Here is a 13,566-nt window from a genome sequence, read left to right on the forward strand (position 1 = left end):
GATTAAGAATCTTCTTCAACCCGCCTCCTCCGCCTTATTTACATTAGCTTGTCAAAATGTGACATTGGTAAGGGATCGTTGCTTTTACCTGGAATTATTTGGTATATTTTAAAGAGAAAGCTGCCCTATCCCATACACATTTAAATAAAAATATAATCCTCATCCTTCTAGCCATCCAGTAATGATAATCCTTAACCTCTTAGTGCAAATAAAAGCCAGTTTTTTATACTTCCTTTCGGCAATTAAAAACAGCACAAGATTTCGGCTGAGCAGTAGCAGGAGTTTGACTGGGAGAAGTGAATAATTTGCATGAGCAACAATAACATCTATAGCTGAACATATAAACAAGATAACTCAGCCAACAGAAACTTAAAACTTAAACAAAACAAAAAAAAACCCAAGGAGAAAGACTTTTCTCATCTGAATGTCGAGTGCTCTCCTTAGAGTAAAGTGCATAAACACCCGAACAATGAGGCACCAAAGACAGAGACATAAAACAAAAACAGCTTCTATTATGACTTTAACATTTCAAGGCGCACACTTACAGAAACTCAACATCTCACAGAGAAAAGGACACATTTTTCAGTCCTGACCTAACATGATGGTGCACAATAAAAAAAAAAAAAAAAAGTCCTCTGGCTGGAGCAGACAGCTGTGTTTTCTTTGCAGTTGTAAGGCTGGGTTGTTTGCACATTGATCTGCCTTTCACTTCCGTGCTTCACTCCTGATGTGGATTCTTCGGCTTGGCCTTGACTAGTTCGCTTGTGCTCTGTCATCTTGATCTGCCGCCGACGCCGAGCAACAAACACAAACAGCCGACCCTCATCTCATCATCTCCGCTGCCTCTATCTGGTTTGCAAACACTCATTGTTTCACCTTCAAGCAATTACTGTGAGGTGAGTTGTTATCGCAGTCGTCACTGGAGATGCGCTATTTGAATGTCCACTTCAGTTATAGTACGTAATATAACGCGTCTTCATATATTTCTTATGTAAAAGTCCAATTTTGGTGACTCATACTGTAGGTTATATTTTCCCCATCTCTTTGGCTCATGAATACGTCTCAGAAACCCACTGGATAATGTAAAAAAATGCACTGTCACCCAGCCAAAAGTAAAATAGTTTTTCTTAGCCTGGTATGAAGCTGACATTGTGGAGATAAAGGGTTTTTGCCCAGAGCAGGACGGGCCATAGAACATGTCAAGGATTATAGATATTGTGTCAGAGCTGCTGTTGAGTTGTTGTCGAGGGGCCCTCAGTTTCACGCCTATAACAGTGGCGACATGTCTCTCATTTGTAGAAGATCCGGTCTGTAAAGAGTACAGTCCAAAAGGTGTTGAATAAATGTAATTTCATCATTTCTATTTCCACATTTCCTTTTCCAAAAGTCTCTTTTTTATTTCATAATGGCATTTTCCTTTCCAGCGAGACTCCAATCTCATGTCACTTTTTAGTTTCATGTCACATTTTACTTCACAATGTCACTTTTCCTGACAGTACAGTAATGAGAAGTGACATTATCAAATTTTCAGCCAATCACCTGTGTCCAAGGCACACTTGGACGTTGGCTGGCCCACCCCCACCCACTCACACAGAATGACAGAACAGTATCTGTTGAATAACATAGGATGTTGAGATATTACTGCGCAGATATAATTTATCTTTGTAACATTAGCATTTTAACATTAGCAAGGTGTGAAAAAATACAGTAGGATCCAACTTAGCTTGATGCTGATATTAAACATTGGTCAGCTGACATGCTGTTAAAGACTTATTGTATACGGTGATTTTGTGCTTGTTAATGAACTGTTCTGATACCTTTTTTATCCTGAGCAGGAAGGAGTAAAATAAATACTGTAAAATGTGTTTCTTTATTTTATCTAAATATAGAATGAAAGGGCACAAATAATTCACTAAAACACAATAATAAACACTGACGTTGACAATACAAGAGAGGTTTATGTTTTCAGTTGTATTCCAGAGGATGTATAAAATCGCATTGAGGGAATTTCTTGGCACAAACATTCACTTGGACTCAAGGATGAACTGATTAGATTTTGGAGGTCAGAGGTCAAAGGAAAAGGTCACGGTGACCTCACAAAATATGGTTTTGGCCTTGTGAACGCAATATCTCGGACACTCCTCAAGGGAATTTCTTCACATTTGGTACAAATGTCCATTTGGATGCAAGGGTGAACTGATAAGATTTTGGTGGTCAAAGGTCAAAGGTCCCTGTGACCTCACAAAACATGTTTTTGGCCTCTTGAATGTGATATCGCGAGACAGCCTTGAGGGAATTTTTTCAGATTTGGCACAAGCATTCACTTGGACTCAACGATGAACTGATTAAGATCACTGTGACCTGACAAAACATTTTTGAACATAACTCATGAATTAATGTGCCAATTATGACACAATTCAACACAAATGTCTATTAGGACAAAATTATGAAGTGATGACATTTTAAATCCAAATGGTCAATTGTGACATCATAATGTTCTGCCAAAACACTTCTAGGCATCATTCAATGCTTTAACTCAGGAACAGGAGATTGTGACCATAATTCCTACAATGTGGCTGGTTGGTGGAGGAATACAACCTCAAGGCGATAATTCTAATTTCAGGTAATTTAGGATATTATTTCTCTCTCACGTAACACACTACATGAAGGTTGTTTACTTGACAAAAGCATTGTGTTATGATCCTTGAAGTCTGGAACAGAGAAGTGTAGCCTTCCATTTTCAAATCTGTTCACAAATAAACAAATAAAGAGGACATGATTAAAGTATGCCCCTAATGTCTGGGGACCCCAAAGGAAGAGCCTGGAGAGAGACTGTGTCTATTTACTATTTACAGACTTTAATATCTTTGTCTGAGGAACCTCTTTAGAATCACAACAGTATCTCTGAATTAACCATTAGCTGCTGCCATTAACACTGACTTCAGTTTCCTGCTGAGAAATAATTCAAGCTCACAACCCCTCCTAGCTAGTCAGCCGCCTATGTAGCTTGCATACGTAACTTTGTTAAAGAAAGTGAGTGACTGTTAGTGACTGTGTCTTTGCATTATGGTTATTTGCAGCAGCTAGTTGGTTGATTCAGAATGACTTTGGCATTGTTTTAGCTCCAGCTAACATGTAGCTGATCCGGCTAAATTTGGTAGCAGCTGTTGAGCTTGCTTAAAGAGGAACTCGAACCGATTTTACACATTAAAAGTCTGTCTACAGGCGTTGGAGAGCAGCCTGGAGCGATGTCACTTGAGGCTGCCTTGCTTAGGATTGAAGACTACAGATCTGAAGAGAGAGTTAGAGAGAAGTGATCTTATCAGGACTCTTTAGCCCACTCCTCATCTCTGCTAGACGCTAATGGCTCGAGGCAATGTTAGCCGCTGCTAATGTAACATCTCCAAATCTCCAGCAGTGAGTGTCGATGGCAGTCGAGTTGCATTGTGGGTAATGTAGGCACCAGGTTTTGATTTTGAGCTTTATTGCACAATATTTCATAATTTAGGTTTAATAATTTATCAAATTATTTCATAATTTATTGGGTATTCTCTTTTATATTTCACTTGAATTACTATTGTGTTTATTCATATCATAATGTCTTATGTTTTTATTTAAAGATCTTCCTCCCAGACATGTTTTAATACAAATAAAAATACTCTTCTCACTTGAGGAATCCAGATCTATGAATGTGCAGATATTTTTTTGTCTGTCTAACTGCGGGACTCAAGATCTCTCATATAGCTGTGAAAGTGATGTTCACAAATCACACTTGTGTGTACACACCTTAAACTCAGATTTAAAGGGGGCACAGAGGAACTTTCCCCCTTTAGTAGATGAATGTGAAAACAGTTTTCTAGTGTCAAACTCTGCACATTAATCATTTTTGCACAGTGAAGCTCAAACATCCGAGTGAAGCAAAGCACAGTTTTGAGTGGAGGTGGACTTTAATGTTGAACACAATGGCGTTCCATAGTAAGCATCGTCAGTCTTCGGAAAACCATACCCTGCATGCTTTGAAATCTACTCTAATATGCTATCATTATATTTTTGCATATTTTGCAAGAGGAGGTTATTTCTTTTCTTTTTTTTGGGAGCCTGGCAGTCTTTAAATATATTTCTGACTTCTTTGTCTCTTTCTGACGGCAGTAGGCAAAATCCTTTGTGTTTTTAAAAATAAATTTCACTTATTTCCAGTCAAGGTGTTGTTTCTCTTTAACACCATGCTGTTAAGTCATTATCACTTAACTTAGCTTTGTAGTTGTAAAGCCTGACCTGTTGCAGGGGCGCCATCCCAGTCTAACCATCTGTTTCAACTTGAAATGAGCTGCAGCTGGAGGAGCTTTGGTTTTTTGACGTTTCCATCTACAGTAGGAACACAGAACAAAATTTCTCTTTGAAATTGATGAGAATTTTAACTCTCTCCGTCTTCACAGGGTATTTGCTGACAAAGGGAATTTACAGTATTGAACAATGGCAATTAACAACGGGCTGTGAGGAAGCAGAGCAGGCTGAGGAGGGAAACGTCTTAAGGAGAGATGAGAGACCCTTTTCTCCTCATCAGTAAATCCTTGCTGACGGGCACGGAGGATTCTCTCTCCCAAGTGTTTTTTTTTCTTTCTCTCTCTCTCTCTCTCTCTCCCTCTCGTTCTGTTTTAATGAGCACACACACTTTCACACACCCCCACATGCATACACACATACTCTCTATCTCCATTCCTTTCCCCATGTTTGTGCCTTTTCTTTCTCTTTTGACACTCACACACACACTCACACACACACACACACACCCACCCACACACACACAAACACACACACACATACACATACAGACACACACACACACACACACACACACACACACACACATACACACCCTAAATAGCAAAGATTGCCTCATTCTATCATCATTGGCCTTATTTTGAGCAAAGTGTGCACAGGCATATACTGCAGAAAAGCCTAAGTCAGGAGGAGAGCAGCGTCTGGTTTCTATCAACAAAGCATTACATTATATTCGAAACCACCTCCTCTGTTTGGTGTTAATCTAATGGCCCATTACCCCACCTGTCATCACGAGAAAATATGGAGGAAAAAAATTCTACCTGATGCCCATCTCCCACGCCTGAATGGGGATGAACATCTTCCTGTCATTGATGTGTGTATGCCAAGGTGTGTGTGTGTGTGTGTGTGTGTGTGTGTGTGTGTGAGTGTGTATGTGTGTGTGTTTATGCATGCATATGTTGTGGTGTTTCTGCATTGGTGTGTTTTTGTGTGTGCATAGAGAAGGGGATTGTTGACTTCCTGGCAAGCAGAACTATCTAAACAGTCTAAACAATGCCACTTTAAAAATCCCCCTGATACACACACACACGGGCAGACACACACACACACACACACACACACACACACATGCTCACACTCTCACACTGTTTGTGATCTGGCATGTGATCTGTGAGAACAAACCCCAGAGTGGACACTGTGACGGGGGTGATAGCTCTTGTTTATCTGTTGCTACAGCCAAATGTTTACCACAGTAACATGCAGGTGCGTGCGTACATATGCAAGTGTGTGTGTGTGTGTGTGTGTGTGTGTGTGTGTGTGTGTGTGTGTTTGTGTGTGTGTGTGTGTGCACTGCCTGTGCCAGTGCACGTGTGTGTGTTCATCTGGATGTACATGCTTGCACATGCCTTTCATGGACCAACTCAAGGCTTTTGGTTGCCTGGCAACGAGATGGAGAAAACTTGTACCTAGAGTAAAATGATTTCACTTTCACATTGACAACACCCAAAATAACCAAACCTGAGCAAACACACCCACGTCCACGTTAACACACACATTCATCCACACTCTCACTCACTCACCCACCCACACACACACACACACACACACACACACACACTGTACAAAGCACACCCATTATGATAACCAGGATTAACTGCATTGTGACCTTTGTTTTGATCATGTGTATATTGTGCATGTTAGCATCCTCAGCAAGATCCAAAATAACCAAAGCTGTGCAAATACAAAGACACACACACATCACAGATAAATGTAAATTAAGACATCTCGGTTAAGTATGCAAATTGTGAATTATGTGTTTTCATGGACTTAAATGTGTGTGGCCATGTACGGCAAGTGTTTCCTTTTTAGTGCATCTGAAGCCTTGTAAGTGAGCTACAATGTTTTCACTGTCTTTCACCTCCTGGTACACTGCCTATTGAGACCCATTGAAACAAAACAAATGTACACACACACACAGACACACACACACACACACACACACACACACACACACAAAATGCAACACCAACAAAATATGAAGGCTCATTTCTGCAGCCCCCCTTGCAATCTCACTGTCTGTCATTTTGCCCACCACCTTTTGATCCCCCGACTTCCATCGAGAAAAATAAATGCAATCTATTATCATTATAGACAAGAAGAGATACAAGGACAAAGAGAATGAAATGCCTCGCAACGCTTCTTTTGACACATTCATCACAGTTGTGACGAGCAGGATAGGCAGGCAGTGTGCCTCACTTCAGCGGCTGAAACAAGACGGGGTAAGACTTGCGGACTGGAGAGGCTTGAAGTGACGCCCACGCTAATGTTCTAATCTTATTCCTGGGCCTATATTTGGAACCCACCCATGTAAATTTAGCTTCACGAATGCCTCGACACACCCAAGGCGCTCCGGTTTCTATCTCACATTTGAATAAGTCTGTTTTTCATGAGCAAATCTATTCCACGATTACACAGCGAATAATTACCTACAGCTGAATATGGAGGATGAAATCATTATTCACCGTCAGATTATTAATCACTACTCCAGACCTGATCTGGCTCCTCAGCTGTGAAATTATAGTTCTACTTTAGCAAACAACAATAATGGACTGTACTGAGTTGAACAGGGTGAGAAGGAGGGAGAAAAAGAGAGAAAAAGAAAGAGGGAGGGACTGAAAGAGAAGCTGAGACACACTGAAGAGGAGGAGGAGGAGGAGGAGGAAGACACGGATGGCAGAGAGAAATATCAACATGCGAGCGAGAGAAACTCAGGTGGAAAACGACAGCTAGGACAGAGAGGGAGAAAGGAAGAACGTAGGGAAAATGAATATGCTGAACAGTGTGCTGGAATCCAGAGTAATAATTACAGCACTGCTCTTTCCATTGTGTGTCCTGGGAAGCTGAATCCAGCCACAGCCAATTTCAATTCATCTTTATTGAAGCTATTGTCAGCATACTGGTTGGCAGAGAGCAAGGAGAGAGAGGGAGAGAGACAGAGAGAGGCATAGATGGGGAAATGGGACAGAGGGAGGTGCTCGGGGAGAGGAGACAGAAAGGGACAGAAGGCGTGATGCATGAAAGGATGAGAGGTTCCTACACCTGTCAAGCTTCCTGTTTTCACAGCGCACATTTGCAGTTTTTACGACGATAGCAGCAGATTTACTGCCCGTGATGTTGGTCCTCGAGATCAAACAGAAATAAACAAAAGCAGGGTGAGACAAGTTAGCCTGCTTTTTTTTTTTATCATGCTATTTAACACAAGTTGGAAGAACTGGAGTAGTAAACTTCCCAAAACCAAACACAGAACAGGACAGACCCGCTTACGTTAGCCATAACGTAACCCACGCACAGAAGACTGGTTAGCTAATGACATGCTCCTCCCCTTTGGATGTAACGCTAGGTTACTAGTGTAGGAAGTGATCGATGTGTTACTGTACGTTCAGGGCCCAAAGCGGCGAGAGCGTCAAAGGGAGAGGAAGTCATTCAGTTGCTGTGTGAACCAGCGTCTCTTGGCGGCGAACAGCAAAAAGTTGCAGGTGAACTAGCGCTGTAGCCAAACAAACTTGCAAGCTGTCTATTTCACCTACGTCAGAATGTCCCCAAAGACTTTCGGTGTAAGCGCACAGTTAATGTTAGCTTAAGTTAGACATATAAACACATTGCCTGATCCATGCCTTGCGCTCATGTTTTTTAGTTTTGGAAAACTAATAAAAAATATACCGCCTTCCAAGCTCTTTAACTGTGCATTTACAGTTGCTAAGATATAATTGGATGGTCCGTTGGTGCAGGGCAGCTTCTTACTGACTGTATGTGAGTGTGCATGTGTGTGCCTCTGAGTGTTACTGCCCATGTGTGTGTGCATTATGCATGTATCTGTCTGCATCTGTGTCTCCATGTGAGTTTGCATTGTTGCTGTTCATGTAATTTCTGTGAGGCTTGCTGGAAGCCATGACGAGTGATGCGTCCCAGAGCAATAATATTCAGGGGGTAGTATTTTACAACATCCCTTCTCTGTTGGTATTGAAACCCTTGGAACATTGCTCTGCTCATTTTCATACATATTGCCTCTTCTGTCTCCTTTGGATGCATCTCTACCAAGATCCATCACAGAAAGAAAGTGTTTTCTTTAAGACGTATCTTACCGTAGTCAACACTGCTGAAATGCCCCTTTGAAGCAATTTTTCACAGCAGCAGAATGTTTTCAGTGCTTTTTTAAACACACACACCTCCAGAGGAACTCAGGAGCAGTCAACCTACAACACTGGCAGCCTTGGGAATCGGCTGTAACCACCAGCATCCAGGCTTTTAGTTCTTTTTTTCCCTGGGCTCAATATAAATTGTTGCAACAAACACCAGAACTAAAAACATGCCTGTTTGTTATAAAGACTGTATACTGAGGAATTAAATGCTATTTCCAGAGAAATAGTTTTTTAAAAATATATATTACCGGTATAAATGACATTACTTCAAAGTAAAAGCAATCGAGTGGTGCTAATACCGTTCTGCTGTTCATCACCTCCTGCAGAGATGGAAGCAACTGGCACCAACTCGCATAAAAATAATTGCTGGCATGTGAGCAAATTCTATTATCATCAAAAGTGAAAGTCACACTTAAGACCTCTGCTTAGATAGAATAGATAACAAAATGTTAAAGAGGATGGATTGACTGGGTTTTGCAGTTATTAACTGATACATTCAGGTCACACAAAGAAGCTTTCCTAAATGGGTGTGTAGTGTTTTGGAAAAAGCAAAGAAAAAAAATGTCCCTTTAAAGATCGTACTGTTGAGATTAAGAGCAGAAAGGTTACTGACCCTATTTCTTAGTGTAATCCACTGTAAAGCCTCAAAGTTAAGGATTGTAGAAGACACCATATAGGGATACTTGTGTGAAGGATTATGAGGTGTCATCAGATAACCAACCCACACAAACCATGAGCTGAACCGCAGGAGGAGACAACATCCCAGCCGTCGACTCTCAACCCCTCGGGCCAAATCTGCAGCTGCAGATAACAGCATCGCCTCTGCAGCCTGCAGAGGGTAAAGGAGAGGGCTTCACTTTTCTCGTGTGAATTTGACCACTAAAAGTGACCGTACAGAGAGGAGATCCTTATCCTTAAATGCCACACTGTTGGATGACATTCATCTGCTGGCACAGAGCCCAGCACTTGAGTTGTTAGCGTGTGGAGTGGACATCACCGGCCTGACCTGCCATGACACTGCAGCAACGCTATTTCAACGGTAAATAACATAAGGTGGGTGGAAGTCCTTGTCCAGCTAAACACCACCTTGCAGTCTGCTTGACATCTTGGCAGTTCCCAGTGCGTTGTATTTAGATGCAGCAGTTTGTGCAGCACAGCTAAAACAGAGGAAAAGGTACAACACTGTAGGGAGTGCACTAAAATTAGACAGAAACAAAAACCAGAAAAACACTAAGCACTTCAGAGAGATCAGACCTCTAACAACCATAAACAGGAGGAAATAACAACAGCTACAGCAACAGCTGCTAACAAAGAAGCAAAAATGTTCTTTAACATATAAATCAATATTTTTATCATAACAAAATCAAGTGACAGTTGTGAGGGAAAATCCTTTCTTACCTTGTCTGCTTTATCAAAGAAAAGAGGTCTTAGGCCAATAGGTGAAAGTACACTTTAATATCAGTTTTACGTGCACACAGAGAAAATATTTACACACAAGTTCTTTCGTCAAATGTGCAAAGCGCTCCTACTAATACAGGCAAGATCTCCTCTCTAGTAGCATTGGTCAACAACTTTTGGCAAGGATGCAAACCACCAAAACAGACAGTTACCCAACAGGCCAAGTGGGATCTTTTCACTGGAACACACAATCAATACTTTCAACAGTTTCGGTCATCACGACCTGGCCAAGGACTATGTCCTCGCCAATCTTCTCGCTTGCATAAATGTCACATTGATAACACTCTTCACTTGAACAACAGGTCATGCAACGAACTCCAGACAGGAGAAAAACACATCCATTCCAACAGAATATCGTATTTCCCTCACAGTGTGTAAGGGGTCATTCACAGAGAATAAGAGGCTGAATCTGCAGCTCCATTCAGGTTTATGGAGCTACATAGCAAGTTTGAGCTCATTGTTTAGCTGTGTGATCCACAGTTTTACTCTTTAGATTCAATCTCACTACTCTAATAGTTTAATTTGCAGTTGCAGCAGGCAGCTGTTTGCACTGAAAAAGCTTCAAAACTCACTGTACACTACTTGCTCAGGATCAAGCTGCAGACAGACTGTCTGTTAGACAGGTAGCAACTATGTGATGAATATAATAGAGTGGTGAAGAGACAGGGATTTTCCTCAAGACTTGGTAGAGACCAAAAACAGAACTAAAAGAGAGTGAATATTGGGCTTAAATTCCCCAGATTACCAGAATCAGCACTCCAAATGAATGATAGTGTTGTTCTGTAACTGCTGGATGTTTAAATAGGCAGTTTTTTGCTAATAGGTTTGCCACATCAACTTAAAGGTGGTAATATGTCAATTTTGTGTTCACAGCTTGTTTTCACTGCCATAATTCGTAAATCTTTGTGTTCAACATTCTCTGAACATTGCATAGTTTACTTTTACTGCAGCCTTAAAGCCCAAGACAAGACATAATTTAAGCAACATCACTTATATAACTGAAATCAAATGTTATCTGCTCTCACATCCTGCTATAAATATAATATTGATACAGCATATCTCCTGGCTCTCATATAAAGCAATGAAGCAGAAGAGAAAGAAGAATTACAAACTGTGTAGCTGAGATAAAAATGGGACTTCTAAAAACATTTCACCCTCTGTTAGTCTTGACTCCTGGCTCCCTGCTTCCTACGCTCTCCAAAATATACCTTCCCTCCAATCACATCACTTAAAATTGACAAATGGACAAAGTATATTTTTGTAGCCACAGACACTGAAAAAGGTCGATAGTAGAAACCAAGACGAAAAAAACCTTGACAAATTTAGTCCGTTAGGTGAAAATACAAAACCTCCTTTTAATCAAATCTTTCTAATTCAAACTTGTATGAGTTCAGAGGACATATTTTAATGACATATTTCATGGCATTTTTGCATCATTACAGGTGATGTGCAGCCCAAAGAGGCAGAATAGGTGCGAGGAAAGGCAGTAAAGGTAGAAGCAGAGAGAGGATAACTTGCAGCAAAGGTCAGGAAACAGATTTAAACCCACAAAATTATAGGGGCACAAGGCTTACTCCTGCTGAGCCCTCTTGATCCACCAAATTGACCTTCCATCAGTTTTGGACAACAGGCAGCTATTTGTAAGTTGGCAGCCATCGAGGCTGAAAAATGTCTCGCAGTTCCCCGACAATCAGCCCAGCGGAGCTCTGACCAGAAGCCGAGCAGCATGATGGGCTCGTCCGGCTGTGCTGCCGCCACCGGCCTGTCAGGATATTTGGTAATCAGTGAACTGTTGCAAACATTACGATGTTTTGTCAACCGGCCTGTGAACACGGGAGAGCACGGCAACTCCGGAAATGAAGATGATTTAAAATACATGAGAAAAGCGGTGTCACTAATCCCGCCAGAGCAGGAAACACAACGAGGGCTGTCTGCAGAGCAGCCACAGCACGGGATGAGATCACATCTGTGCTGAAAAGACAAAGAGTATCACACAGACCTTTTCCCTGAACTACTGATTCATTAATGCCCACAAAGAGAGAGACTTATTAGAAGCTTTGTATTTACTGTTACTCCTTAATCTCGAGGAAAATAAACTGAAACATTCAACTAGCTTTCAGGAACATAATCCTCATCTAAGTAGCTGTAATTCTGGACTATGAAGCACATAAAGTTCCTCCAGCAGCCCGGAAATGAATTTAGACATGCAAGAGTAAAATTAAAACCAATTAATCACCAACTAATCAGAGTGGTAATAGAAAACAGAGAATAAAGTGTGAATATTACCAAGCTTTCTTATTCTTGAGCCCTGTTCCTTTTGTATGTTGTCATAACTAATTACTGACAACACTGATTTGTTATTCTCAAGATGACAAAATGCTTCATTATGCTGTCTTTATATTGACAAAATTGGTTGATGGGTGAGTCCTTTAAAATAAAGAAAAGCATTCACAATACAACAACAAAACAAAACAAAAACAATCATTTCTGCGTTACGGAAACTGAGGTTCGACTTTGTGCCACTGAATGACATATTCTCTACCAGGCTTTGTCTTCTGTTTAAAATGTTACTCACAGATGACATTCATAGATTGCTCTGAAAACATCAAGCTCAATCTGTATCTTTCATTTGAGACTTGAAGAACTTGTTTTTTCTCTTAAGACAGGAACATCACTTCAAACTAGTAAGGCAAGGGGACATGAAGTCAAATCTGCTCACGTCTTTTCTGTACAACATGTTGTGTTACTTTAAAGGGGACCTATTATGCTTTTCTGAGTTTTCCCTTACTTATAGTGTGTTATATAGGTTATTGTGCATGTATATGGTCTACAGAGTCATAAGGATCAAAGTTTCAACCAAAGGGAGTAACTCTGTCAGGGCAGAAACCCAATTTTGTCCCTCATATTAAACGCCTCGTTGGGGGGCCAGACATTACTTCCTGGTCCTATTGACGTCATTACATCTCTTGGTGCTGCCCACCTGCAAGCTGGACACCCCCTGCAAGCTTTGGCTCGCCCCCACACAATGCACAGGGCATAACTACTTATAATAAAGACTTCTCTTTAGTTTTGTATCCATGCCGAAAAGACAATATTTTCAATTGCCTGCAGAAATCTGCTTCATTTTTCCACTGTTCTCTCCACTGCTCCAAATGTTATGGTGTGAGCCCCGCACTTCAATGAGGACTGCTTCAGAAACCACCCACAGTGAGACGCTTCATTTTCACAAAGGTTATTTCTGTAGTTCACACTTAATGTGTCCGAACTGGGGAGTCAGCCTCATAGCGTGTCAGTCTGCATTGTTATTGTGGATTTGTAACTGCGTTACCCAACCTGATCATGTTAGTAAGAAGCAGCAGCAAAGATATAAATGCTTAAACGTTTGCCAGTATTGACACGCTATACCTAGTTAGCATTGTGAAGGTGTATCAGGTCTGTCATCTTCTAGTTCAGGATCGGACTCTTGCTCAAAACAATAAGGCAGAGCCGAAGCCGCCACAACTGTTTGTTTACACAAGACATGGGGAAAGTACAAGAGGCCAGTGTGCTCTGATTGGTCACACTGGACACACTGGGCTCTGATTGGTCAGTTTCAGAGAGAGGAGGTGGAAGCCCTTAAAGAGCCCTG

The 13,566-nt window shown here is 41.2% G+C and overlaps 1 long non-coding RNA gene across 1 annotated transcript; it reads right to left on the bottom strand.

Annotated features, from left to right (window-relative positions):
- Positions 1-492: 492 nt before the first annotated feature.
- Positions 493-13,080, bottom strand: LOC147817928 (uncharacterized). Its single transcript, XR_015438489.1, has 2 exons — positions 9,879-13,080; positions 493-9,637 (listed from the first exon to the last, which is right to left on the bottom strand). It is a non-coding gene; the product is annotated as an uncharacterized LOC147817928 (long non-coding RNA).
- Positions 13,081-13,566: the final 486 nt, after the last annotated feature.

The sequence above is a fragment of the Seriola lalandi genome, unplaced genomic scaffold (genome assembly GCF_002814215.2).
Source record: "Seriola lalandi dorsalis isolate HSWRI2012SDOR001 ecotype SW California unplaced genomic scaffold, Sedor1 jcf7180002054838, whole genome shotgun sequence".
Classification (NCBI taxonomy): domain Eukaryota; kingdom Metazoa; phylum Chordata; class Actinopteri; order Carangiformes; family Carangidae; genus Seriola; species Seriola lalandi.